The sequence below is a fragment of the Dermacentor silvarum genome, chromosome 4 (assembly GCF_013339745.2).
Source record: "Dermacentor silvarum isolate Dsil-2018 chromosome 4, BIME_Dsil_1.4, whole genome shotgun sequence".
NCBI lineage: Eukaryota > Metazoa > Arthropoda > Arachnida > Ixodida > Ixodidae > Dermacentor > Dermacentor silvarum.
In genome coordinates, this window is record NC_051157.2 from 147,604,256 (window position 1) to 147,628,156 (window position 23,901).

At 47.1% G+C, this 23,901-nt stretch overlaps 1 long non-coding RNA gene across 1 annotated transcript in view; it reads left to right on the forward strand.

The window, feature by feature from the left end:
- The first annotated feature begins 12,302 nt into the window (after positions 1-12,302).
- LOC125945212 (uncharacterized) overlaps positions 12,303-23,901 on the forward strand; it is a 33,148-nt gene continuing 21,549 nt past the window's right edge. The window contains exon 1 of the long non-coding RNA XR_007466696.1: positions 12,303-12,437. This is a non-coding gene — a long non-coding RNA (uncharacterized LOC125945212). The remainder of the gene's footprint in view (positions 12,438-23,901) is intronic.

Sequence of the window (23,901 nt, forward strand, 5' to 3'; positions counted from 1 at the left end):
TGCGGGTCTGACAAGTTGGAGCATGTTTTGAAGGGCATCGCTGACGATGCTTTCAACTTACTAATGTGTAAGAATTGTGCTACAGTAATAAGCGATATCATCAATGAGTGACAACGCTTTGAGCTGGCAAAGAGCCGCCGCATTGCAACGTCGTTTGCCCGCTTGCCGAACACAGCTGTGACTTCCTCATGCGAGGACAGCAAAATGCAGGGACCATCAACTTCAGAAGATGTGACTCGAATTGTTCGGCACGAAATTGAATCCATGTCACCTGTCACCCTTTTTCCACACGTCAATGTTCCCACCAGCTTGCCCGCGGTAACACTTTCCCAAGCAATAGTCCGCGAAGAACTCCAAAATCTCGGAGTTCATTCTGTCTATTCTATTGCTGCCTCACGGCTCTCTGATGCACCTTATCCTTCGCCTTGCCAGTGGTACCCTCCAGGCTATCAAAACACGGCTGAGTGGTGAACTGAAATGTTCGAAAGATCTGCTTTGCCTGCCGTCGAATCGGTCACATTGCCCGCCATTGACACAACCGTGTCGGCTCCTCACTTCCTCGACCGACCTATGGCTATTACCATTCCCGACTGAGCTCACGCCATTTTCAGCCTTTTGACCAGCAATCGCCTAATGCTGACGCTACTGCATGATGCTTGGAACAGTCCCTCACCGTCATTCCGCCGTCACCAGTACCGTTCGCCACCAGTTCGTCGGCCATCGTCCCTATCGCCTCAGGCTCGTCACCCGCCGTCCCCAATAAACCTCCGACGCTCTTTCCCAGAAAACTGACTGCTGCAGCTCCCGGAGGTGATGCTGCAATGACGACTCGACCTAAAAATCCTCCGCTCAATTTACCGACCAGACAAAACCTGATTGATGTTATAGTCGACGGCGTACAAATTCCGGCGTTGATCGACATTGGTGTGCAAGTTTCTATGGTGAATGCCCAATGGCACCGCCGCCCGAACAATGTCCTCACACCTGCCGCATCTCGAACTCTCCGCGTCGCCGATGGAGGAATGCCCACCGTGCTCGAAATGTGCACTTCTGGCGTCAGCATCACAGGGCACCTCAGCACTGTTTTGTTTGCGGGTTTGTAACAATGCCCTCAAGACATTATACTAGGATTAGACTTCTTGCCACCTCATTCCGCCCTCTGACTGCGCGTCTGATGGGATTCAGCTTCAACTGCCCGAGAGCTGCGACATTCCACAGGAGTTCCAACTACGCTTATGTTCCCTTGATGACATCCATCTGCCACCGCAAGCCACCAAGTAGACTAAGGCGGGGCAAAATGAGACACGGGCCAAAACGCAACATTTTGACTTTGCTGTCATCTATACCTAAGACAAAAAAGTTCTTTTTTGTGGTTCTTTATTTCATGAATAGGTGAGGGTACTTGACCATTCCTCTTGATAAAAAAGTTCGCGATTGTTCGAAGCGTTCGTGCGGGAAAAAGGCACGGTTGTTGTCAGTGAGCTTGTGACCCGCCAAGAAGAGTGAAATTCTGCTCGCTGAAATTTTCGGAGCCATGCATGAAGGTACTCCCGTGTCCATTCAGCAACGTATGTATTTATATTGTTGCTTTTTACCACTAGCTACATGCTACCAAACGTTTAGTTTTGTAAGTGTCGTTGGCTAAAGGGGAATTTTTTTTTCATTCGGGCATCTCAGAGGGGCAAAACGCCACAAAAAGGCGTTGAATCCGCTAAATAATTTCTTAGTAAGCGAATAATTTATTTACGCGCATTATATATTATATTTTCTTGTTTAGGATGTTGCCGACGTACATGAGAATATCATCCGCAGTTCGAAAGTGTGGTGTGTGGCCCTTTTCCCACCGCGATCCACCGGCGTAACAGGCGAGAATGGAAAACGACGAAGACACCAACGCTGGCATAGCCTCGTCGAGTAACGCCCTGAACAACGAGAAAATTATTCAGAGAGGCGTTACTTTGCATGAGATTTCTCCAGTGCCGAAATTAGGAAAGACCGAGGCAAGGAACTCTGAAGCTAGCACAGTTCTAATTTCATCGCTTCACAAAGCCAAGTTGCGCATGATGAAAGCCGTGAAACCCCTGCGCAGCTCTGCATCTAGAGGACAAGAAGAAGCGAAGAAGATTCGTGTGTACAGACCTAGCTTACATTCGTTGATTGAGCCAGTAAAGTGCAAACGCCCAAGAAAGTGCAATAGCGTAAAGAAAGACTGGCGGTGCTTAATCTGCAAGCACGTTGTGGAGCACCACAGCACCATTCTCTGCCGCGATTCAAAGCGTGTATTCTAAAAAGTGTGTTCATGAAGACTGCGTGGGTTCTCACGGTGTTAATTGCAAGTGCTTCTCTTGCAAGAACTGCACTACCTAATTTTTGAAGACGCCCTCGTTTTGCCCGACACAGCGTTTCATCTTGCCCCGCAGGTTCGGGCAAAATGAGACATTTGTGAAATTTTTTTTTTCTTAAAGTTTTGAAAAGCGGGAATTGGGAACAGTGGGGATTGGTATGTACCTCATATCTTGTATCCAAAAGCATGTTCCTATTTTGCTGTTTAATAGTACTAAATGGTTTTTTTTAATATTCACTATTTGGGGGGCCAATTTCTGTCGTGTTTTACGACGGAAATTCATGACAGAGACAGGAAAGACGAACGTAGAGAGCGTCTTTCCTGTCTTGGTCTCCTTTCGGCTGCAACACTTCTGTGCTCCTCGTTTGCAAGAAGATACACATCAGTGAAAAGGGGATGTGGATTTCGGCAAGCAAAGCATATTCATTTGCGGAGCCAGTTTAAACACCTGGGACCATTCTTGGATGACGACAGGTTGATCAGGGCCGAAGGTCCTGGCCACAGCAAATTTGAAAGCTGCGGAAGCCAAAATCTGGGCTTTCTAGCGAAGGACTCTCACTTTAGAGCACTCACTATCATTCAAGCTCGTATGAGTGCTCTTCATGGCGGCGTCAAACACCCTGACACAAATTTACGCACTATTTGGATATCACAGGCCAGACAACTAGTGAATAAAAGCATACGTCAATGCCTGGTGTTTCGGAGTATGTAAGCGAAACCAATGCAAGTGGAGACACCTACGCTATAGGAGGACTGTTTTAGAAGCGCTACGCCTTTCCCAGTGATAGGTGTTGACTTTGCTGAACCTCTATACTTCAAGCGAGCGGGTCAAGAGTGTGCCTATATTGGACTATTTACTTGCGCTGTCCCTCGGGTTGGAGTTGACCGAAGACATGACTACAGAAACGTTTCTCTGCGCCTTTAGGATATTCATTTCACGACGACGAATATGTAAGACGATATACATTGACAACGCAAGTACTTTTGTGAAGACGTCAAGAATACTTGGAAAGCTGTAGGAAATAGTTCGTAATGCACACATTATAGCCTCTTGGCTATTGGCAAAATCCAGTGGAAATTTAAGTGGCCGAGTGTTTTTTGGTGGGGCAGGTTCGATCAGAGACTTGTACATTCAGTCAAGAAAACCTCGAAGAAAATGTCTGATAGACGATAAGTTGGATATACACAGCTCCCACGCTGATACAAGAAGTCGAAGCCATGCTGAATTCACGTCCTTTGACCTTCGTCTACAAAGACGTCAACGAGCCCTACCCACTTTACCTAGGCAGCTTTGTAGTAGGTTGATGACTAACAGATGTCCCACCTTGCGAAACATCACTTAAAGCTAATAGTGTAGTTCAGCTAACAAGGTTGTGGCTAATACGAGAAGAAGACCTGAAAGCCTTTTGATACCACTGGCTAAAAGAGTATCTGAGTGAACTGAAAACTTAGCTGTGAATAAAGCGAAGCACACCGACTTGCTGAAAGCGGGCAATTTGGTTCTTATCGGTGACAAGCACCATCCTCGGCGTATTTGTAGTCATGGCATGAGTATGGGGCTTCTGCGTTGCCCAGCAGGCGCTGCAAACATGGTGCTAAAAAGCACCCTCAATTCAAAACTGGGTAGTACCAAGCTCGGTCGTCTGCTTCGGAAGGCCGGTTTACAATATGGACCCGCCACTTTCGGTTGTGTTGTACCACGGCATGCAGCGAATATCGGGCGCCGAACATTTTCTCAGGGGTGGCACACTGCGTAAAGGCAAGAAATTATGCAACACCGAATACGTGTACGCCGTTCAAGAAATAAGCGGGGAAGTTTTATCGCGGTGTAAATCGCAAGTGAAGCGAGTCACGTACGAAGTTGAACTTCAGGCAAGTTCAAGCAGGTTTGCACGATGCTAGGCAGGTTTGCACGCTCTAGGGCAGGTTTGCACGCTGCTAGATTCAGGCGCACAAACGCGAGCAAATGCTTGCTATAAATGAATTCACAGCAGCGATAAGCAGACAACATGTGTACGGAACTGCTCGAGCACACGACGGTACGCGCCGCGACGGCAGCGGTCTTTCAGCTTGCCGCGAAACAGCGGGCCTCCTGCAATATTTGTTGACTGCATGCCGCTAAACAAGTAGTCATGCCTGCGCTGTAGTAACGGCCCTCTGTCCCTTTAGCAACTGATAAATACTTGATGCAATGCATGCGCATATCAGCTCGCAGTAACGTACGTGCGAATCGCGCTGCAGCGCGAGCTCAGGCGCTGCTCGCTTGATGTAGCTTTTAATGACAGCGCTCGAACATCGATGTGCTGTAATCAATACTGCCTTGCTGCGCTGCCTCAACGTGCTGGCTTGAGGTCAAGGATGAGCACATTTAACTCTGAAACCTGTGCTGCTCGTAGTGGGGTAGTGAAGTTATCCAGCGCGCCCGACGCTCCGCTTCGTGAGGCCTTGAAGGAAAACGGTAGAATCTGATGTTGGGATTCAGGCCTTCTTGCTCGTGGCAGCTCACGACGCAGCAGTAACGACGGTGACGCTTTTTCGAGACTGAGCTAGGTCTCTCCGGATGAGCGTCGCCGATTCCTTACGCTTCCAGCATTCCGTCCCACGGCACACGGAGAGTCAGTTTTCGTTAAACTAGGCTGCGGCCTGCTGGCAGCGCGGTCGCGTGGTCTGTGAAAAGTGACGAGCCTTTTCGCTATCGGAACAGGACAGAAAAAAGTGCGAATCGACGCAAAACTCGGCCTCGAAACGTGCTTCGCCACAGCCAGGGTTCAGTACTACCCAAGCTGGTACTACCCAGATGACGTTTTTCGCCGCCACCAGGCGCCGCTACTATACCTCAAACTCCAGCGCAAGACGCCCATAAGAACTATATTATGGACATGACGGAAAGGGCCGCTCCTGTTTTCTAAACTTCCCATGTGGAACAGAAGCCAGCCGCCCTGTTTAGCTGCTCTAACCATTTGACATTGACTAACGCCATCTTCTGGGCGCGGGTGAATGCTGAACGACAATTCGTCATCATTACATCTGTTCATCACGAGCTACCTCACGCTCAAGCGCATGCGGCCGTTTGATTTCCTATTACAGCCAGCGTACTTTTCGGATGTGCCGTCTTTTCCTGGAACAAGACCGCGTGGCAACCGGTGGGCCCTGAATTCCACTGCAACTGCTAGTCCCGCAGTGTGGCCTCATGCACAGTCACAAGCTAGCCGATATGCCCCTGATGGGCGTGCCCTTCTGTCTCGCCTAAGCAGCCGGTTGGCCTCACGCATAGGAAACCTCTGCCAGCTTTACGAAGAGGCTATGATAGTCCAGTTCTCCCTGCCATCCCACCTGCCCTACCTCACGAGAGGCCACTCAGAGTGACGACTGACGTTGATGGGCTATCCAATACGTATACTCCTTCCTGTGCCCTACGTAGGCTACAGCCTTGAGTGGACGATGAGCTGACAAGCAGTCTCCTGATCTTCGGAGATGGCTCCGTCCTGGCCGGTTGCGGCTCTGCTGTAGTGGCATGCGTAGCACCAGCACTACACAAGCACCTTGTTTGTCAGCTCCCATTGCAAGCCCATTCCGTCCCCGGAGATATAACCGGTCTATACCTGGATGTACCTCCTCACTGAGCGCCTATTGATTCTGCCAGTACCTGCCTTCCGTCGAACGTTAGGCTGCTGTTAAATCAATTGCGTACCCTCCAGGTGAGTGTCCAAGTCATCTTTATTTACTAGTTCAATTTCCATATAGTGATTCTAGGGAATGAGGAGGCTCATGCCCCGGCTAAATGGGCATACTCCTCGGCTTACTTCAGCTGCACCGTGATGGCTTTCCACTTCACCAGGCGCACTCAGCAGCGGCTGCCATCTGCAACCCACCCTGACCCATGGGTCGTTGCTGCCTCCCTGTCTGGTACATGAGAGTAAGCTCACAAGGGGGCAGACCTCTCCTACGTCTTCGAATTGCTTGCTGCTGGACTACTGCCAGAAATATCAACAAGGGCCGAAGAACTTCCCTGGCCTGCTTAGCAAGCGGGGAATTAGAGAACTAGAGCCCCTCTTGTGATCGTACCCGGAACATTCTGCCCAGTGCTCGACGCCGTCCACCTCGTTCCGGTGCCTCGGTGTGCCTGCCGCCTTTGCTGCACACTTTCTGTTTTGCCAATGTCTTCAAAGCCTGGTCTTGAAGCTGCTCCTATGGTTGCCTGGCCATCGTGCTAAATTCCTGGGGCCCATCTCACCACTGCCATCCGCGAGACTACGCTGTGAACTGCCAATCTCTATTCTCTTCTTTTTCTTCTCGTCCCCTCCTCCCACCCTTATAAGCGTGCGCCTTGCTTCCAGCGGGGAAGGAGAAATAGCACCTCTTTTTTATATGTTGCCTTTCTCACTCCCTTTTTCAGTTGCCCGCCATACTTTCATGACGATGGTGCTTCCATCAACGCTGTGCGAAAGAAACACTTGTGAAATATAAAATTGGCATCCACCTGCATGAAGCTTTTAAACAGAACCGATACATGTTTCCTATAAAATAAAGTACAGCCAACAGTCACTTCATGGCTAAGCTCCCCATCCTTGTAATTCTTGATGCACTGATTTTTTTATTGCGATAGCAATTATATGGACACTCAAAAGCAGATTTCTGCCGTCGGCGTCGCCGTCGCCGTCGGCGTCGCCGTCGCCGTCGCCGTCGCCGTGAGGTTCCGTATGACGTCAATGGAGATGAAATCGTGGCCGCGCGCCGCCGAACGCTGTATGTGCGAGTGAAAGGGCGCGAGGGACGCGCTCTTTCACGGGGAGTGAACGCACGGCGGAGAACAAACGCGCGTTCTGCGCCGTGCTTCCTTAAGGGCTGCAGAAGTAGGCGTCTCTTTCCTCCTTTACAATCACCATATATGTAGAGCAAACGCGCCTTCTTCCGATGTGCGAGAGGCCGTGGGGGAGGGGGGGAAGGGGGAGGGAAGGGAGGCGACGTTTAGCTGCGGCACCAAGTGCCTATTTATATCAGAGGCTCCGGCAACAGTCACCAACGCCGCACGCATTTTGAGCGAACGCGGGCAAAATGCCGACGGCGTCGACAACAGTTCGGCGCGTTGCCGGTGCTGCTGCATGTCCAAGTTTATACAGCTGATAAAGCTAATATCATTACTCCGTATATCTCTCTACAAATTTGCTATCGCAATTGATGCTTCACCTTTCAGGTGAAACTGCGACAACTTTCTCCTTTACAATCACCATATATGTAGAGCAAACGCGCCTTCTTCAGACGCGCGAGAGGCCGTGGGGGAGGGGGAAGGAAGGGACGCGACGTTTAGCTGCGGCACCAAGTGCCTATTTATATGAGAGGCTCCAGCAACAGTCACCAACGCCGCACGCATTTTGAGCTAACGCGGGCAAAACGCCGATGGCGTCGACAACAGTTCTGCGTGTTGTTGCTAACAAAAGCCGCTCACCTTACTTCGTATGACATTGCTGTGTTGCTATCGCATTCATTGCTTCGCCCTTAGGGCGAAACTGTGACATTTTTTTACAAGACAAGCTGTGGCTTTTCCTTCACGGCCTGCTCCACTTACCGTCATCCATGGCCACTGCGCATTGCATCAGCTAGGCACGTCATGCGGAAAAGGAAGCTCTCGATACAATGCCCTGCCACCATACACGCAGACATATACGCAGGCACACACATAAATAACACAAATATGCGTGCGCACACGCACGCACGCACACACACACACAGAAACACGCAGACACTCACGCACACATGAACACCTACACATGGGTAGACGGCGTATAAAAAAGCCGGCTCATCCCACGCCCTGTGGGAATCAATGGTATGCGCAGCAGTGTGCGGGGAGCCTACCAACTTAACGAAACCACCATGAGGACACCAAGACGTAGGCTGCTCTTTAATGACCTACATGCCATCCTCAGGACTCCCTTTAGCTACACCTACGAGACCTTAAGGCCAAAGCCTTTTTCATGCTCATGACTATGACTTCGATCATCACCTTTAGCATTTTTCTTCACTTAGTACCACATCCGAACCCATTCCATTGGTTGTTGAGTGTTAATCTTTATTCGTGGAGTCACTCATTCTTGCTGAGTCGTGCTCATGACTATGACTTCGAGCAGCACCCTCTGGTGTCTTCTTCACATGGTACCCAGGTCCGAACCAATTTCAGTGGTTTTTGAGTGTTAATCATTTTTCGCTGAGTCATTGTAGTGTTTCCTTCACTTAGTACCACATCCGAACCCATTCAATTGGTTTTTGAGTATTAATATTTTTTCGCTGACTCATTGTCATTTTTGCTAAGACATGCTCATGACTATGACTTCTACCAGCATCCTTTAGTGTTTTCTTCACTTAGTACTCACGTCCGAATCCATTGCAGAGGTTTTTGAGTGTTGATGTTTTTTTGCTGAGTCATTGTCATTTTTGCTCAGTCATGCTCATGACTATGACTTCTACCTGTATGCCTGTAGTGTTTCCTTCACTTAATACCCACGTCCGAACCCATTTCAGTGGTTCTTGAGTGTCATGACCTACATGACGCACATGCCATGACATTTAAGTCATGACCCATTATGTTCGTCATACACTCCGGTTATACTATGCCAATTTTGGTACCTATACCAAGTTAACGAAACAACCATGAGAGCACCATGACGTAGGCGGCTGTTTCATGACCTACATGACACGCATGTTATGATATTCATGTCATGACACATCATTTATGTTCATCAGTATGCCAATTTTGGTACATACCATGTTAACTTAATGACCATGAGAGCACAAAGTGGTAGGTGGCTAGATAGACAGACAGATAGATAGATAGATAGATAGATCGATCGATAGATAGATAGATAGATAGATAGATAGATAGATAGATAAATAGATAGATAGATAGATAGATAGATAGATAGATAGATAGATAGATAGATAGATAGATACTGTCAAGTAGCAAATGTTCGCCAAGAAATTCTTCACATTTAAAACGACATGCAGGATGCAGAATAGGTTCAGACCAGGCAAAAGCTTACTTTCAAGTGCTCAGAATAAACCTTTATGAATAGCCTATCTATATATCAAGGGATCTTACGACAACGGACATAAGTCCCTGTTATGGGATTTTTTCAAGCACGCGGGCATAAATGATGATTTCAAGGAGCTGTTGAGGGTGATATATAGAAACAACTGAGAACAAATCGTATGGGAAGGCAGGAAACGCCATGAAGTTGTGGGTATTCACCGAGGACTGAAGAAGGGGTGTCCTCTGTCTCCATTGTTATTCACACTCTATGTTAAGGATATAAAATAACAACTCGAAAGCAGTGAATTAGGTTTTAATCTATCTAACATCTGCAATGAGCCAAAGGTACAACAAAATGTCCCTGGGCTGATATAGTGCTATGACGACATAGTGCTCTTAGGAGAAAATGCAAGGATTTCACAGAGACTTTCGAATTTAATTGGCAATATAGTGACGAATCTAAGCCTTAAGGGAAAAATTGGGCCTTAAGGGAGAAATTGGGACTTATGATCTTTAAAGAAGAGTCGAGTAGTGACGACGTATCAATTCAACAAGAAGTCATACCCATAGTCGGGCAACATAAATACCTTGGTGTATGCATAAATGAAGGAAATATCAACTCAATCGTCCACCAAGATAATCTAAAAATGCAAGGGAAGTGGAATGCAGAAACAATGAAACAAGGGACACTTTGCGGCTACATTAAATACGATAAGTTGATAAGCCAGCGAATCTGTGACAATGGTGGGTCTGCTCTAGTAAATATTGCTATAGTGAATTTATTTATTATCATTATTGACTATATTCAGCGTGTTCGGCATGTTCGCCAAAGAGCAAGGACACCAGCGTCTTGTTTTCGCCCAGCACGATGGCGAAGTAGTGCGTTTGCTGCGCCCGAGGAGTTTATTTACTAAAGCAACTTGAGTGGAGGTGGTTCACCGAAAGTGAAGCCGGTCGCCGCCATCTTGCTCGGGGCAGAAAAACCCGCACCGCCTTGGTTAGTCGTCATAGCAGAGCATGGAGTGTACTGCTGCGCTGCTCTTGTAATGGTATTTATTGACCGTAGCATGCTTTTCTAAAGCATTGCAGCACCTCAGTAGACCATAGTGAAAGCGTACGTTTCTTTCGGCTGTACAAATCGGCTGATGAAAACGCCGGATAACATGTCATCTGTAAGTACACCTCTCTGTTTGCTTACGGCCACCTGCATGGTGTGTGTTTTCTTCAGTTGGGGAACCAATGGGAAGGCCCACGTACATGATGTACTACATGGCACGTATTTGATGTTAAATGTATGCCTTAAATAATCATTGATGCGTCGCTGCGTGTGGCTGGGCTGGGATTTCACCGCCAGCTTGCAGCGCGTTCAAATTGTGCTCAGATACGCGTACGGTCTCATTGCAGGTACCGCAATGTGCCTGCTTGTAATAGGACTTAAGCACAAGGGCGTTTATGTACTAGTAACTGGGTACTAGTAAGCAGGTGTAGACGCACTTTAAATTTTGAGTTTATTAATGCGCAAGCATTCTTTAGCGAGTACCCCAGCTTCGTCACGCGAAAAGTGTAATACCTTGTATCCGCACAAAAATGCGTAATTTCCAAAGACACTTATACCTTATAATAGTGTAGATGTAGATGATTTCTAGCTTTATAGGCGATTAGAAACAATTCATCAATAAAAAATTCATCAATAAAAAATTCATCAGAGAGAATACCCATAGTGATACATAGGCCAGGTATCAATACGTGCTACATAAAAGTGTTTACGAGCGTGAAAGAAGCCCGCGAATACACGCGAAATTGCCCCTCGACTGGCCACTCGAGGCACTTCGCGTGTATTCGCGTCCTTCTTAACGCTGGGAAAAATACTTTTACGTACCACGTATTGAGCAACAGAAAGCGGTATCGAGAGTTTTTCAAGTTGCTCTACGTACAATTTTCTCATTCGCACTTTTCATCTAATTATAACAATTGAGTAGTTGAATAAATAATTTAGATTAAATATCTAAATAGGTGAAATGCAAAAAATAAACTATCTCCAAGCGACGGCGAACAACGCTGCCTTGGTTCTGTCCAGCTACGTAGCATTTGCATATTTTTCAAAGTTTGGCCAAAGTGAGCACTCTGTATGGCAAGTGCGCGCAGCCCTGTTCTTAGACAAAAAAAACAATGATCTAAACCGCTCTAGAAGGCACTCGCATGTCACGAGACAGAATATACCTTTTAAGCCACAGGCTCAGGGCAAAATAATGCTATGCCGGTGAAGCACGCCGCTAGAAATGTGGGTGAAACAAGATTTAAACGTCGAAGACAATGCGCAGCGCAACGTACAGTAACGATTATTCTCATTGCTTCTAAAAATATTTTCTCTCCTCCTAGGAGAGCCAGCTGATTCTGCGGAGTGTAAAATGAAGCAGTTTGTTCAAAACTCGCAGAGACTGCCGACACCTGCGTGCATCAAGTAGGCACCGCACATACAACCTGCACGCTAGCACAAATTTAGAGACCTACTCTGTATACGTTTCCAATCTATTTTTCCCTCTGGCATAACCTTCCGGGTATCAAAATGTTTTTCAGAAATCTGGCCTGAACGGCACTCGCTGAATTAGCGTATCGAATCAATGGCGTTCGTGAAGGACAGCGTCTATAAGATGGGTGCCTATATATTGCAGATGGCCCAACTACGTGGGTTCAAACCCGCAAGTTTTATCTTGGAATGTTGCAGTTACGCATACCGGCCATGAATGTTACGTATATTTTGACTGTTTTTCTTCTCGGAACCTCGCGATTGCCTCAGGCAATGCTCACTCAGCATTAGACTTCGAGCAAAAACTGCTCGTCGCTTTGTCTGCTCACGCGCATGCGAAATGTGCAAGATGATGGTTGCTGCAATTCATTGTGTAGTGCCTCATATGTCAAAAAGAAAAGAAGAGTACAAAACGTATGGCTGCAAATAGTTGCATTATACCCCACCATTTCAGTCTGTGGACCGTGAACGCGAGTGAGCTATCTATGCTGCCATGTCAATATATCTTCTATTTGCCCTGTGTTTGTTTTCAAACGTCCTCGGTGAGTAGGTGAATTTTTTTTATTTCGGATAGCCACACTGTGCCTTCAGCTGAATCATTAAAATTTTATATCAGGTTGCTTTCAGCAACTAAATTATAACACCTCGCAGTGTTTAGCAACTACAATATAAGTTGATGATTTATTTATTTTGTACGCGTCGCAGTCTGCTTGGGCGGGCTCCTATAGAGCGTCGTGCTTTTAGAAGACCATAAAAAATTACATCACGTCAAACACCGTTTTCCCTGTTATAATTAAAAAAGGACAAAGACCAGTTATGAGCAACCATGAAAATAGTTTCACCAAGCTTTAACCTAAAAGAAGCTATTATAGTTTGTCATCTTGCGCCTTAAGATTCTGCTTAGGCTAGAACCTGCATGTAAGTCTATTAAAAAATAGCCATCTTTCAACTTACAGCTGAATAGGCAACATCGAAATCAAAACAGGTATTGAAGTGGTGTTGAAGTGCAAGAAAAAAATAGATAAGGAGAATTAACCAATATCGTGAACTTCAACATATTGTCATTTTCAAGTTTCGTCATGCAAACTTTGAGAGGGTGAATTCATGAAGTACCGGAGTTGTTATAATAAAATATACCAGATAAACTATCTGGATTTTTAGAATTGTGAGCTGGAGATAAGCATTACGATATTTCTGCCTATCAGTGTTCGAAAAGCGCACAGTTGCCTTTTTAAATTTGAAAACTTCACTAGTTTAATCATTCTAGTTATTTCTGCTCGGTAAGAAAATTTGTGCAACTGCTGGTCTAGCATTTCATTTCTTTATTAAGTTGTAGCAAATTTATTAGACATTCGTTCATGAATTGACGAAAAGCTTTAGTGATTTCTGCAGGTGTGTTTACAAGTAAATACAACTTGTGTCTGATAAAAGGCCTCGATAAATAGCAAAATTGTTACGACTAGGCAGACAGCATGTAAAAACAGTGTGCAAACACCAAAGAAAAATTAGGCGTGGCTTTGCTGTCGCCAACAAAAATGACCACGGGAGATGAGGGGAAGCCTCGGCAAAGTTGTGCAAAGCTAGGCGAAGAAGAGCGTGATTTAGGAAAGTAGGATCAAAGCTAAGCAAGGTTGTAGCGGTCGGCTACGCCATAGCGCTACGTCGAGAAAGTCCAGGGCGAGAAAGAGGCCCGCAGATGTGAGAGCGCGCCTGTTACTAGGGAGCGCTGATGTAATTACCAACGTCATACCACGCGCGTTCGGCGCGGCTGTGCATTGGCTCAGCTCCCGCTCAACTCCGCCCTGCCGCCTGTGCCACCGGTCCTTCTCTCCACTCAACTACCTCCTCTCTCCTTGCCACAGTCCTTCCCTCTCTCCTTCGCTATACATTTGTGCCACTTGGCATGCTGCGAACATCGCTCTCTACCCTCGTTCGAGAGCTTGCCCTCTCGCTATATGCGCATCCACTTGTCAGCCCCTCTCCCGACTTGACACAATCTCTCCAATGCTATTCACTGCATGCTTAGAAGTTTCAAGCTCGCTGGTAAGGCTTAGGAGTGAGGATCAACGGCGAATATCTCAGCAACCTTCGGTTTGCATTGTCCTATTCAGCTGGAGACGAATTACAGCGACCTTAACGAGAAAGTGTAAGAATTGGGTTGAAGATTTAGACATCGAACATCGCTGCGCACGGACCAAGCTCGACTTTAACAGTTCCGCTGTAAAATAAAATAGAACCAGCGCGTTAACCCGGGAACGACACCTGTCGCACGTGCTCATAAGGCCGAAATTACGTAACTTCACAAGCAGAAATAGACGGGCGCGCATCCAGTAAAATTGTCGTTCAGAATAAACACACTTCTCTATTTGAAGTCATGTGTAGTCATGAAATGGCGTAATTGCTTAAAGCACGTTGGAAAGTCTGTCGGTAGACAGGGGGTGTAAGCCAGGTATTGCCTTTCTGAGGCGCCTTATGCATGTTTGTAACTTTTGTACCACCAGCGTGCTACTCCACCTGTCGGCCCCCTTCTTTATTTTGGATATGTGTTTCCAAATGTATTTTTTTCTTGTCCTTCCTCGTCGATATTGCATCAGATAGTATGGTTCAATTTACGGTTGTTACAAATTCAAGTGAACTTCACCCTGAATTCCCCTCGCATTTTGCTTCGTACTTTGCATCACTGACACGGCTGTCATTTCTGCAACATTTCTTTTTGTTTCCTTTTTTTCTTTTTTGACCTGCACTATAGACGTTGCTATGCGCTGTAATACACGTCACTTTGCACGCTGCTGAAGCAGTTAATTCCTGTAAACGTATGACTGTGCCGCGAACTGTTCGCGTTCCTCTGCTAACGAATTGAATGCTTGGCGGCTCGCCGTGTATCGTTGTGCTCAAGTTTCTGCGGGGTCATTTTGGTCGCTCGACGTTTCGCCGTGTCGTGCATCTGTTCCAAGCGCTATGCCGTTTGACAACAGCCTTGGCTGTGCAACGGCGCCGTTCCACATCTGCGCGATACTTCTTTCGTTCTTGAATCTCGTGATCATTCTTGGTCTCTTCGAAGCGATCTGCGCAAATGGCCGGAACACCCCTGCGCTCGCTTTGAGAAGTTGTGTAGGTCAATTACATATCGCGCAGAGCCACACGCATGCTCACAATACTAATCGTAACGAGATATATGGAGGTTTCCCGAATAAGACGTACCTTGTGTATGCGTCCCATCGGGAGTGTCTGCATCACATTGTGAACGCCCATTTAAATACAGTGCAATATTCGAGTATCTGAAACCGTGAGAAAATTTGCAAGTGGATAAAAATTTGTATCTGTTTCACATGCACAATTTGTCTTTCCCAAGCTCTAAGGCTGCTCAAAGTAAAATTCACCGGACGGGTACATCTGGAGGCCCCATGTGTGCAAGGCGTTCTCGAGCTCTTAACTTTTTTGCATGCAAACCGGTCTCTTCAGTTGCCATAAGAAGAACGTCCTTTCAGAAAACTGGTATTATTGCCAGGAGACGTAATTCGAACAACAATAAATTAAATTTCAGGAATGAGTTTTTGCCAGAAACACGATCTCATTATGAGGCACGCCATAGTGGGGGGAGGGGGGAGACCTTCAATGAAGTTCGACCATCTGCGTGGTACACGAGCACGTTTGCGCTCCGCGCTCATCGAAATTCGGCCACCAAGGCGAGGACTGAACATGTGAAATCGGGTTAAGCAACGCACTTCTATAACCACTGAGCTCCCGTGGCGGATTAGCAACAGATGTCAATACCAGTATCGTTAACAAACCGACAGTGTCATACTACATATTTTATTTATTTATTTATTTTACAAGTACTGCCAGCCTTGTTACCAGGCCTTAGGCAGGAGTGGGCGTTTGAAACAAAACACGAGTATGAGATATGATCAAACAAGATATCAGACACTGAACAAGAATCCGCATAACAAACAACAGAAGAGAAACCTTTTAACAATCATGATTTGACGGGTAGGGAAGAGGGATGAACGCTATGGTTTATTCACAAAGTGCAGAAAGAAAGGATGAAACTGTTGGACAGTCAACAGTTGTGGCGGGTAATGCGTTCCATTCGGAAATCGTACGCGGGAAAAAAAGAATTTTTAAATGCGTTGGTCCTGCAGGAAAAATCTCTAACCTTGTTGTTGTGATAAGAGCGTGTGCAGCGGTGGCTAGCCGGTAGAATATATAATGTTTTATCTATTCCTAATTGATTATTATTGAGTAAGAAGAAAATTTTCATTCTGTCCCGGTAACGCCTTATTGCGAGGTTTTCAGAGGGAATTCAGAAATATGTTAGTGTTTCCTGGTTACTTGACGGCTTAATCCGGAGGGAACATAGTCTGTTATTGTGACGAACGCTAGCTTACAACATATTGCAGAAAAATAATCCGCCTGAAAAACTGACTTCCTAAGAAATATGCTGTTGAGTACATCGACGTTAAAAGTTATGATGGAGAAGATAAAACGCCATCTATCAATTAATATATCACGTTGCAATGTTTTTGAATGATCGAGTAAAATATAAGGCGAGTTTCAACGCCTTTACCCTTGTAAATCACGCATCGACCTTATTGCCACTAAAGCGCGTTCTCGTGATCCTATACCTACGAAATAAATCTGAAAATAAGAGAAAAATATATGCCACACGAGTCGGAAAACGAACAATTTAAGAAAAGTCCAGCATCAGCAGGCAGTAACATTGCAGACGGGATCATGAATTCCTAGCGTGATAATCGACTAGCTCAAGAAACTATGCTACAATATTCTCCCGTTATAATGGTTACACTTTTTTTACAAAGTCTTATATTCCGCCTAGTTTTTCCCATCTTCACGCAATAACGAGTTTACGCGAGCTGAATTTGAAAACAAACAATGCGCTCAAAATGTGAAATTCTTCTTGTAATGGGTATTACAGTGCGGTAAACGTCTTCGTGATAGCCAACAATGGTCACAGCAATATAGTTAACGCAGAAACAGAGACTATCGGAGGCACTAAATGATATGCAACGTTTTGTGTTCGTTTTTTTTTCCTTTTTGCCTTCGTTGTTGCTAGGGGCAGCCTGCTTTGATTGTGCCCTTTGCTTTAAAGCTAGACCACGAACGCAAGAACGAGAAACCCGCAACTATGGCTGAAGCCCGAAGTGTGCTCTTTTGTGCGCCTTCCAATAAAAGCATGTGCCGCTTTACTCTTCTTTTTTTTCTTTCTGCCGCATTGCGCATGGTGTATTACGTTCACCATTATTTCATCGGAACAGGTAAAAAACTTTGTTGAAGGTGTAAGGCAACGTTTCTTCACAATACTCTCTCCAGACGTAATTTTCATGCATGCAATGTATGCCTGTGCCAAGATCTGACATCCCATAACTTTCAGAAGCACCTAAAACTTTGCTACTGTTCTATAACTTACTGTGATGTGGACAAAAAAATATACAGTGCTCTTTGTACTGAGAGGAGGAATTCTGATATGAGCTGTAATGTTAACATGCACAACGTGTATTGCTGAAACGATATGAACACACAATGGCTACACCAAAAAGCTTGAATTGAGATCGCCAGCTGTAATGTGGTCTTTAACTTAAGATCCTCAAAAATTTTCGTAATCCTCAAATGAGGTCCTCAAATCTTTCATGGCCTCATTCTCCGCCCCTACTTTATACTGGTCACTTTAACAGGAAAGGTACACGCCTACAGCATTTGAAATTAATGTATCAGTTTGAGGTACAGCCGCTTCTATAAACTTCACAGATGATTTTGTTCCAGCACCATTGTGCACTGCCTGATTTTACCGCTCATGATAGGCTCTTCCGTGATCAAAAAGCTATCCGCATAAGTGGACAGCACAAAGCAGAGCAGCTGCTTGTCCGTAAACGTTCTCAGATTCTGAAGTTCACTTTTATTGCACTATGGGACAAAAACGTTTTGCAACTGATTCTACAAGCATCTATGATTTTAAGCAACCCGTCAAGAAGATTTGAGAGCATTCCGTGAAAGATAGTTCTGCGTTTTGTCGGCACAATAAGAAACGACTTTGTTCTGAAGTCTTATAGAGCAACAACTAAGCATTTATTGTGACCATGCGTGTCATGGCACTAAATCTTCAAGGTTAAGAATGGCACGACACAAAATACATGGACATGAAGTGATGGGACTGGTGCAACCTTGCAACTATGCCTCAGTCGTCCAGTGAGAGTGGTGTGCATAACAGTACGCACTGAGCAAGTCGCAGCAAAGTCGTACTTGCCGCCATAGCTACGCCTTGAGAATCTCGCAAGTTCACTTTACGTGGCCGGGGGATGGCTTAAGGAGCCGGAACAGCATGAGGACTTTTAGATGCAAAATGCTTTTCGTCAAGGAAAAGCATCAGAATCTTGCACGGCATGTAGAAATGGCGATATGACTCACAAGTATTGAAGCTTGGTCACTGGATACTGAACACATAACGGGGCCCACTGTAGACGAAATATAATTGAATAAATGCATGCGTGCTGTTCAGAGGTGGACTGATGCCCCCATTTTTTGTTTTCCTCGCTTCCCCCTTACGCCGCAAGTGCCACCCTCAAAAGACTATCCACCCTTCCTCATCCTCATACTCAGAAGGCTGCCATCCTTCTGTTATTTTCCATTTTCAACAATTTCAAATGAAGCATTTGCTCGACCAGCGGGCTTCGTTTACAACACTGATTGTCTAGTGTCATTCCTATTGTCAAATCGTGACACACTGCTTTGCTTTTAGGCGACCATAGGTCAGCAAAATAAACGTAGCTCACTCAGACTCACTCACAAATTATATTTTTGCTCAGAGCTCACTTGGACTCAGACTCGCCGAAATTTTTCTCAGCTGGAATCCCTCGGACTCAAACTCATCGGAACTATCCTCAGTCAGGCTCACTCAGATTTAAAGTCACCAAATTTAGATTGAGCTGGGCTCACTCGGAATGAGACTAATGAAAACTGTGCTCAGCCGGGTTCACTCGGACTCAGAATCACGAAAATGTTACTCAGCCAGCAACGGAAAGCCATATTACGTTATTCACTGGTAACGGCTCCACCGTTCCGCGGGTGGACACTATCAGGGTCCTAGAATGTTTATCGAGCCTAACGGGGTCAATGGAGCCGCCGTCAAACGCATTTGTTCAAAGACCGAAAGCACCCTCGGGCTGATCCGAAGAATCGCCCACAGGTACCGCGAAATCAGGGAGGACAATCTGATCCGGATTATCCATGCATTCGTGCTAGGCCACCTCCTTATTCAGTGGCAATGCACAACTGGCTCGTGTCAGAGTGCAACAAAATCAATGCCCTAATCAGAAGAGTATTCAAGCGTGCCCTCGGCCTTCCCCTCCGAACGCATACAGAACACCTCCTCAAGCTGGGAATCCACAACACGTTCGAAGAAATGGTTGAAGCCCGAGAGTTTTTCAGTTTGTAAGACTCTCCGGTATCCCAGCGGGCCGAGCCATACTTGGCATGCTGCGACGTAACCCCACGTTCGTCGGTTCCGACGCTGTGAAGCTGCCCAATTACGTAAGATACAGTATTTCTATACACCGGATGCCACGCAATGTGCACCCGACCTACAACGAAGGACGAACACGAGCCAGGGGTAAAGCTCTGCTCGCCAATGCCCGCTTGCACAAGGATCGAACATGCTTCGTAGACGCTCCTTCGTGCGCTCAAGAAGAAGCCTTCTCCGCAGTGGTCATCGACTGTGATTCCAAAATCATCAGCTGCGTCACCACCCGCACTTCTAGTTCCAGCGTTGCAGAACAGGTTGCCATTGCTCTTGCTTTGACGTACGGTGTACATGATACGATTTATTCGGACTCGAAGACCGCTATCAGGGCCTTTCAGATGGGAATGGTCGCACCCCAGGCCCTACGTATCATCCAAAATGTTAAAGACATCAAACATCACTCATTGGCCTGGTTCCCTGCGCACCTTACAACCATTGAGGGTGCCTCGCTCAACCCCAATGAGGAGGCACACTCGGCTGCACGAGGTTTGACTGACCGTGCGCCGGGTAACGCGTCCTCTCCTGGGCGACCCGAGCCTCTCTGCTCGTACAAGGAGATCTGCAAACACAATTACCTATTAAGAAGACTCCTGCCTCTGCCGCACTCCTCGATGTGCAGGGCCCAGGCGGTCGCTCTCAGACTTCTACAAACACGCACTTACCCGAGCCCTGCGGCACTTCACACAATGTACCCCGAACGGTTCCCAAGCCCGGACTGCCCCATGTGTGGTGGTTATGCGGACTTCGAGCATGTCTTGTGGGGCTGTGTCTCTGCCGGTCCCCCCTTTCACCCAAGAGGAAATGATCAAGGAAATGATCGCCGCCCAGGATCAGACCTCTCAAATCCTGGCAGTCCAGAGGGCCTGCGAGAGGGCCGTCCGGTTTGACCTGATGGTCCCCAAGTGGGCCTAGCCAGGTGACGTTGAGTTTACTCGCGTCTGTTGTGGACCGATTAAAGTTGTTTAACTCACTCACTCACTCAGCCGGGCTAACTCGGGCTCAGAGTCACCAGAATTCGGCTCAGCCGGGAGTACTTGGACTCGAGCGCAGCAAAAATTGTACTCAGCCGGGTTCACTCGGACAAACTCAACTGTACCCAGAAAGGTCTTCTTGGCCGACAGTTCTCATGAACTCAGACTTTCTCTTGTGTTGAACATATCAATGACAAAAATACCTTCATACCACGCTAATGTATAGGTAATTCAGTAGGATTATAAATAATAATTATTTAGAAAATAGTATGCACGAGTCTTTAATATACAAGAAAATTCATTTTTTTTCTTATTCATCAAGGTGTCTTATAAGAACCAAATGACTATGGCACTCGAGCAATTGTCAGGGCTGGATTTATTACAGCGAAGCTGTTTATGGCTAGGGTTCCGTGTATTTTTTCGTGTGTGTAAGCAAAAACTGAGGTTCCGCGCGAACGCGCCTCGTCCGACTGCTCGCGCGTTCGTCGTCTTCTTCCACAGCTAGGTCGTCAGCGTGAACGCGCTCGTGCCTCTTTCTAAACAGTCTAAATCGCGCGTTCATCGCCGTCTTCATCTACAAGTTGCTCCGCGGCATTCCGCGGATATGCATTTTGAGTAGGTCAGTTATGAATAGGCACCATTTTCAGGATTAGTAGACTCCTAGGTAGATAATAAAGGTTTCTCAAAGATTTGCCACTCTGCGATCCGCGTCGGCCACGTCTACGTTCACACCAGCCCTCTCTTTGTATGCGTTCCAAGCCCTTGCGTATCTAGTTTCCTTCCTTCCGCTCTCCGGTGGTGGGGGTATATAAACAAGCCAGAAAGACAAGTTTCGTTTTGTATCTTGAATTCACTTCTCTTCTGTCGTCATAATGAGGAGGCCGCATACTGTCAGGACACCCGAGGAGCAACGAGCCCGAGAAGAGTGACGGCGAGAACAGATGCGAGAGTGCAATCGGTGCCGGCGGGCCGCAAACAACAATTGTCCACCAATACCAAGACAGTAAATGTGTGTGCTAACCTTTCGTCACGATGACTACCGATCAAGACAGTAAATGTGTTTGTGCCTTTCTCCAAAATTCTGTGTCATGTCCGTGTCGTGTGCTAAACAGCTTCGCTGGTCATCAGCCTTCCCCGAGTCGTCATTCTATAGTCATCACTCCTGCTTCGTCATCGAATTCTCATCATGCCGTCAGCGTCACGCCATTGTCGTCATACAGTCTTCGTGATACAGTCGACGTCGAACCATACTCATCATACAGTCCTCGTCAGCCATTGCATTCACACCATTGTCATGGCAATCGTCGTCATTATCTCGTCATCACACAGTCGCCGTCATACATTCGTTGTCATACCATCGTCGTGATGCCGCGGTGGTCGGTTCATCGTCGTCATTCTGACTCCGCAATCTGAACCATGTGTTGTGGGAGTGTGAAGCCATCGGCTCCGCCTTCAGCGAGGATAGGTGGGCTGCGCTTTTGGGCAGCCCCGACCTCAACGACCAAACCCTAGCCGTCCAGAGTGCCCGCGATCGGGCCGTCAAGCTCGGCTAGCCGGTACCTACGTGGGACTAGCCGGGTGGCGCGGGGTCTCCCCTGCGGATTCTCTGGACCTCAATAAAGTTATTTCACTCATTCACCCCACTGTGGGACTCCGTGTATGCGAAGCCTTCACGAGCCAGCAAGGCCAAATGGCGCATTACAACATGAGACGCGCCGTAGATTTCAGTGATGGACGCGTCCCTCAGCTCCATTGCAGAGAAACAGAAACATTTTGTCAGCATTAAAACGCATTGAATCGCAAGCCACTATCTTCATTCTTAGCTAGAAGATGTGGCCTCTCAATTTTATTGCGATAGCAATTATATGGACACTCCAAAGCGTATTTCTGCCGTCGCCGTCGTCGTCGCCGTGAGGCTCCGTAGGACGTGAACGGCGATGAAATTGTCGCCGCGCTCCGGGCGCTGTATGTGCGAGGGAAAGGGCGTGAGGGACGCGCGCTTTCACGGGCAGCGAACGCACGTCGGAGAGCAAACGCGCGTTCTGCACCGTGCTCCCTGAAGGGCTGTAGAATTAATCGTATCTTTCCTCCTTTCCATATGTAGAGATGATGATGATAAAAAAGTTGCAGTGGCTTAGCTCGGCTATGCCAGGATATACGTAGCGTTAGCAAAGGTTCAGCTGATTATTCTTAGCTTTCCTGGTTGTCTAGATTGTCAAGGATTAGCTTGATTGTCATGCTTACTGCTGCTCCAATGACACACACGCGGTATACGTATTATGTGGCACATGTATATTTATTTTTGCTCAACGTCACGTTGCTTCTCTATTGCCACAAAGACGGCTCGGTGATCAGTGAAGTAACACGCTGCCGTCTCTATGGCCCCAACACAGTATTTGCAGTTGTCTGTCTGTCTCTGATAGACAAGATCAATGGTGCTTCCCCATTGGGTCGTCTGTGGAGTTGGAAGACTGGCTAAGTCGAGGTTAAACTTGTCCTTCAAAGGAACACAAAGAGAGTCTGGAGCACGATTGAAGTCTCCAGCCACCACACACAGTTCACTTGCCGCCCGACTAGGTATACACGTAGCCACTACGTCTATAGTGTCTTTAACGGAACTGTTCGGTGGCACATACACGGCTTCGATTATCACACCACTTTCGTCAAGCTGAACGGCACAGGCTTCACCCTTAGGCACCGCTACGTTTGGCAGTTCACTGGCAGCAATCCCATTCCTGACATAGATGCAGACTCCCGAGCTTCTGGTAGCATCAACACGACTGGCATAATCATTTGCGCTCTCCTTCTCCATGGCTATACCACACTGGCAAACGCCAGTCAGAAGCGCAGCGGCTCCAGCGCAGTGTCAGACGGCGACTACACAGCGAGCGCGCGCCGGCGCAAGTGCGTCTACCACGGCTACGACGTCACTCCTCTGGAATGCGCAGACCGGCGGCGGTGAGCCGCGCGCCGCGGCGGCGGAGTGCGCGAGAGGTGCCCGCTCCGGTGCGCAAGCCGTGTGACATCACTGATCCTTGCGCATGCGCAGCACTGCTCTTGATGTGCCGCGCGAAACGGGCTTGGCTAGGCCAGTGTAGCTAACGCTATAAAATCTGTTATTAAAGAATTGGCGCGTATCTGCGTGCTTCGCTGCAAATGTCGGCGAAAGACGACAGTCTTCTACCGGCCGTACTACATGAGTGCTGGTCTGATCCGCGGCCACCCGTGATGCTGTTCTCGTACCATTTACGTCCTGGCATGATAAATGCAATGGAGGTTTGTTTGAACAGATTTCATTTTACCGCATTATTTCATCAAGCGGCCATTTATGTTTTGCCCTGCCTCAGACAGCACTTCCTTTATGTTGAATCGGCCACATCTGGCTGGCAATGATAAAATTGAGGAGGCGCTGCGTGAGACATGGACGCCATCTGGCAATACATCGGGAAACATGAGCTTGTGCAGAGGGTTTCCTTCCTCCATGGCAGAGGGCGCTCGTCG